We start from the raw sequence: 5,415 nt of genomic DNA, 5'->3' as shown, positions 1-5,415 counted from the left end.
TCCCCCTCCCAAAAAGAAAAGCTCTACATTGTATTTGTCCCATCTTCGTTGAGCCCTGTGTGGCTAATAAAAGAAATGTATCTATCTATCTATCTATCTATCTATCTATCTATCTATCTATCTATCTATCTATCTATCTATCGACCTTAGTGTTTCACTGGTACTTAATTTATCGACGCCGAAAGGATGAAAGGCAAAGTCGACCTCGGTGGAACTTGAACTCAGAACGTTGCGACGGGCGAAATACCGCTAAGCATATTGCCCGGTGTGCTAACAATTCTTTTCTACTCTAGGCACAAGGCCCGAAATTTTGGGGGAGTGGGGCCAGTCGATTAGATCCACCTCAGAACGCAACTTGTACTTAATTTTTCGACCCCGAAAGGATGAAAGGCAAGTTCGACTTCGGCGGAATTTGAACTCGGTACGTAAAGACAGATTAAATACCGCAAAGCATTTCGCCTGGCGTGCTACCGATTCTTATTTCTTTATTGCCCACAAGGGACTAAACATAGAGGGGACAAACAAGAACAGACAAAGGGATTAAGTCGATTACATCGACCCCAGTGCGTAACTGGTACTTAGTTTATCGACCCCAAAAGTCGCCGACTTAATAATAATCCTTTCTACTATAGGCACAAGGCCTGAAATTTGGGGGAAGGGATTGTCGATTACATCGACTCCAGTACACACCTGGTACTTATTTTATCGACCCGAAAAGATGAAAGGTAAAGTCGGCCTCAGCGAAATTTGAACTGAGAATGTAGCGACGGGCGAAATAGCGCTTAGCATTTCGTCCACCGCGCTAACGATTCTGCCAGCTCGCACCCTTAACAACAACAACAACAACAACAACAACAACAACAACAATAATAATAATAATAATAATAATAATAATAATAATAATAATAATAATAATAATAATAATAATAATAATAATAATAATAATAATATAAGAACCAGGTGTTATCATTGTTGTGACGCAAAGAAAGTAAAAAGCTTTATTTTTGTTCTCCAATGTATTTGACTGAATGTGAAGTTGACAAATATATTATCATAATTCTCTTGTAGGGCCATAACGTATTGGCCAAGACTTACTAAAGAAATATAAAAAAAACAAGACAAAACAAAACCCCTCTTAGAAACACCTGAAGAGCATTTCCGTAATAAAGCTGCCTGTCTCTTATAAATGAGACGTATTCATCTGGTCAATACAGTTATTAAATATGGTTGCTAGTTAATAAAAAGCTCTTTGCCGTTATATGGATCATGCCCTATAGAAATATTTCACAGTTCGGCACGATTCAATAATCTTTCTGTGAATATGATAATCAGTGAGCGGTTACTGCAGAAGTGTTCTCGGTAAATTCCATTAGATTTTGCTTACACCAATTCTCTTCTTTTTATTTATTTAACCCCAAATCACGACACGAGCAGGTTAATCCATTTCTGAGGGTGTCCAATGAGATTAATCAACGGTAGTAGTAGTAGTAGTAGTAGTAGTAGTAGTAGTAGTAGTAGTAGTAGTAGTAGTAGTAGTAGTAGTAGTAGTAGTGGTGGTGGTGGTGGTGGTGGTGGTGGTGGTTTTGGTGGTGGTGGTAGTATTGGTGGTGTGGTGGTGGCGGTGGTATTAACAGTAATAGTGGTGGTTTGTGCTAGTAGTAGTAGTAGTAGTTGTTGTTGTTGTTGTTTTCCCCGTGTCACATTGCAACTAAATGTTGAAGAAATAAACTATCGCTTGCCAATTTGCAATTCACGGTAACAAGATACGCAATTTTCCCATCATGTAATAGCGATCTGATTTACCTCTTCCATGAAATAACGTTTGCCAATGTACAATAAAACGCGAGTTTTGCTGTTGTTTATGTTATTATATTATTTATACTAATTTTTATACTGTTTTTATTATTTCTACCATCACATTATTCTGTTGTTTTCTATTGAACTTTTCTGCAATGGCTTCATGTAAAATAATTCTGTGACGCCGGTGACAGAAATTTGGAAGACTGAAACTATTCCGAAGCTAGCCGATTTGTGTGCGTGTGTGTGTGTGGAATAGACATATCTTTGGCATTTAGTTCCATTCGAGTTATATCCCTTTATGCTAAAGTTGACTTATCGTTTGTTCCTTACGAAATCACGAAATCGATAAAATAATTACTAGACACTGGGGGCATTAAAATTGACTAAAATCTCTGAATCCAGTGCTCCAGCATGAAACCAGTAAAAAACTAGATACATATAAACGCACTCACCGTAATAGCGTTCAAGCCAAGCGGTTGATGCTCCCCATCCTCTCTTACCATTTTGTTGTATCTGCGGGAAGATTATTAAGTTTACTGCGTTTTAAGTGAAAACCCTTGATTGGTACAGATTTTATAGTAAGCAGCAGACGACATGTAGCGCTGTAAAATTAATGAGCTTGCGATGTTGAGCTCAGTCAATTCGGTCGGTAGGTCTGGAGACAGTAATGAGAACCAATCTAGTTTATTCTCCCCTTGATTCAATTAAAGAAAAACAGAACTCTTGCCCAAAGATCCGATAGGATATACACACAATTTGCGGGGAGCTAAACTCAAAACTTATATTTTCATTGCAAAGTTTTAGCCATGACTTGAACGGGAAATAAGCATCTTAAAATCCTGAATGTCAGGATTTAGTGTTAACGGAAATATATATAGAAACATGGTGGCAAAAATGACCAGAAAGGAAATAATTGATCGAAATATAACTTAGTTACAGACATAAAAACCGAAATTAATACCGCTAAAGTATTCTATACAACTCTAATGATCGTTTATCTAGAAAACATAACATGTAATCATATCCAAAATACCATGGTTTGTTACGCTGTCTAAGCGAATATTTGGAAAGATATGTATTCTTTTCTACTCTAGGCACAAGGCCCGAAAGTTTGGTGGGGAGTGGGGGGTGCAGCCGATTAGATCGACCCCAGTACGCAACTGGTACTTAATTTATCGACCTCGAAAGGATGAAAGGCAAAGTCGACCTCGGCGGAATTTGAACTCAGAACGTAAAGACAGGCAAAATACCGCTAAGCATTTCGCCCGCCGTGCTAACGTTTCTGCCTGCTCACCGCCTTTGGAAAGATGTGTACTGAAATACTAATGATGATTTCTCGCGTAAATTTCGGCCTTGGTTAGTTTCTTTTTAATGGTGTAATCGACTTGTATAGAGCAATGATGCACAAACTTTTGCAGATAATCCACAAAATTCACACATCAAAAAAAACAACAACTTTTCTCTCTCTTTCTCTCTCCCTTCTCTCTCTTTCTTTCACTCTCTCTGCTTAGCACATTATGTGCTGGCCAATCAGAAGCGTATGTTTCGTCCACCATCTATCATATTAATTATTGTCGTACGTTTTTTTTTTAATCTTAATTATAAACTGATAAAAACAAATGTAGTAGTGCTTTTGAAAATTTTGAAATTCATACTTTCAACCAGTTTGGTTTCGGCTGACCAGATTAAATTACATACACAGATACATGTGCATATATATATAAGCTGAAGTGAAAACAGCATGTTCCTTGCCTTCTTGGAGGTTTTAGGTAAAATTATACTAATGTGTCCATCTATTTTAATTTAATTTAATTCTATGTATTTATGCAGCTGAGGATTGCTCTGCATTTAAATTGATGTAATGGTTGCAGTGTTCAATTAAATGGAGTCGCTTGAAATGATCGTACTGCATTACCTCTGGATATCCTGTTGCTTATTTTGATACACACACACACACATATATATTTGATTAGTTGCTCATAAATCAGAAAAAAGCGCACACTAAAAGTGAAACTGTGTTCTACTTTTATAATACTGACCAATATATTCCTGGTTAAGTCATGTAAAAAAAAAAAACGATTCTTCGTAAATGAAGTCTCATGGGATATTTTTTCTGTAGCGAGTCACCGACACTCCCAGGTTACTCTCACCATATTCTCACCAATGATTGACCCATTCGAAACCTCTAACCAACGACACTGTAGTTCACTAATTGCTATGAAATATAAACATCAACAGCAGCATCAATATCTAACTATTAGTGAATGGTTTGGAATTAGTGTGGCGGTAGACCTCCTTAAACCAGACCCAGTATATTCTCATTCATGTTTCATCATGTTATTTTCTTCCTGATTGTAAGTTTATAATTGAAGTTTATAATTGAATGACCACAATTATGTTGACATGAGAATTTTCTCAGGCAAAATAGGACTAAAAGGGGGAGAGACTGTGAGATAGACAGAGAGAGCGATTGAGAATAAGAGAGACAGAGGGACAGAAAGACAAACAGGCTAAAAAGAGTAAGGAACCAATAAATAAGTAGACAGACAGATAAAAAAAGCAATTTGGGAGGCAGATAAAACAGAGATAAATACAGATAGGCGGGAAGATAAGAGAGAGAGAGAGAGACAGGGAGACAGAGAGATAACTGTTTCATATTGCATTGATACGGTGACAAAAAACTTTACAGTCTTTTTTTGAGAACAATTCTAGGTATGAATTTAATTAAAGAAAATCGATACTTAGATATCACAGAGCCCACCTCCGCAAGACCCAACAAACCAAGAATTTATGAAGTTAATTCACATAACTCACTATATAGTTTAAACGTGTCTCACAATATAGCTAGGTGTTACCTAACTCTGATAAAAAAGCATTTCCCCACCATCCAAAGATTTTGCAAACACAGTTAAGGTTAGTCGGAGTTGTCTAGACAACAAGGGACCTATATTTAAAGTCATAACAAACTCACAAAAAAAAAGGAGAAAGAAACCCTTCATGAATGTAACTAGAAACATAGCTAAATACCCGCTCAGGAAAAGTCTTCCTTGATTATAGTGGCGATGCGCAAGTGGACGGCAGTATGAGGAAAACATAAATGAAAGTACAATTATGGCACATCTAATACAACATGTATGCACGTACAAAGGGGCAAATAGCAGGGCAGGTTGACCAACGAGAAAGTCTTATTGCGAGTAAAAATCGCATAGGCTGACTACCAATCGTAATCGAAACGTGAAAACTACACATGCACACCGACTAGAAGAAACGAACGGTCGAAAAGTGGCTGCATGCCCAAAACAACAACATCGACTGTAGAAAATACCATCGCCATGTATGCGTGTCCTACGAATGTAAAAACATGAAGATCCTGAAACGGCTTCCGCGCACATATGTGCGCTCACTCCTGGATGACAGCATTGAGAGGGTCCTAAAGTGTAAAGATAGAGATCTCAAGATCTCAAATGAGTGCGCGCGTGTATAGTGTGTAGTGTGTGTGTGTGTGTGTGTGTGTGTGTGTGTGTGTGTGTGTAAGTATGTACGAGGGTACCCAAAAGTAACCGGAAACGTTCTCTGTGGGACAAGCCCGTTATAGTTCAGGCTTCCGCCGCAAGA

The sequence above is a fragment of the Octopus bimaculoides genome, chromosome 4 (assembly GCF_001194135.2).
Source record: "Octopus bimaculoides isolate UCB-OBI-ISO-001 chromosome 4, ASM119413v2, whole genome shotgun sequence".
Classification (NCBI taxonomy): domain Eukaryota; kingdom Metazoa; phylum Mollusca; class Cephalopoda; order Octopoda; family Octopodidae; genus Octopus; species Octopus bimaculoides.
Note: the sequence above shows the minus strand (reverse complement) of the source record.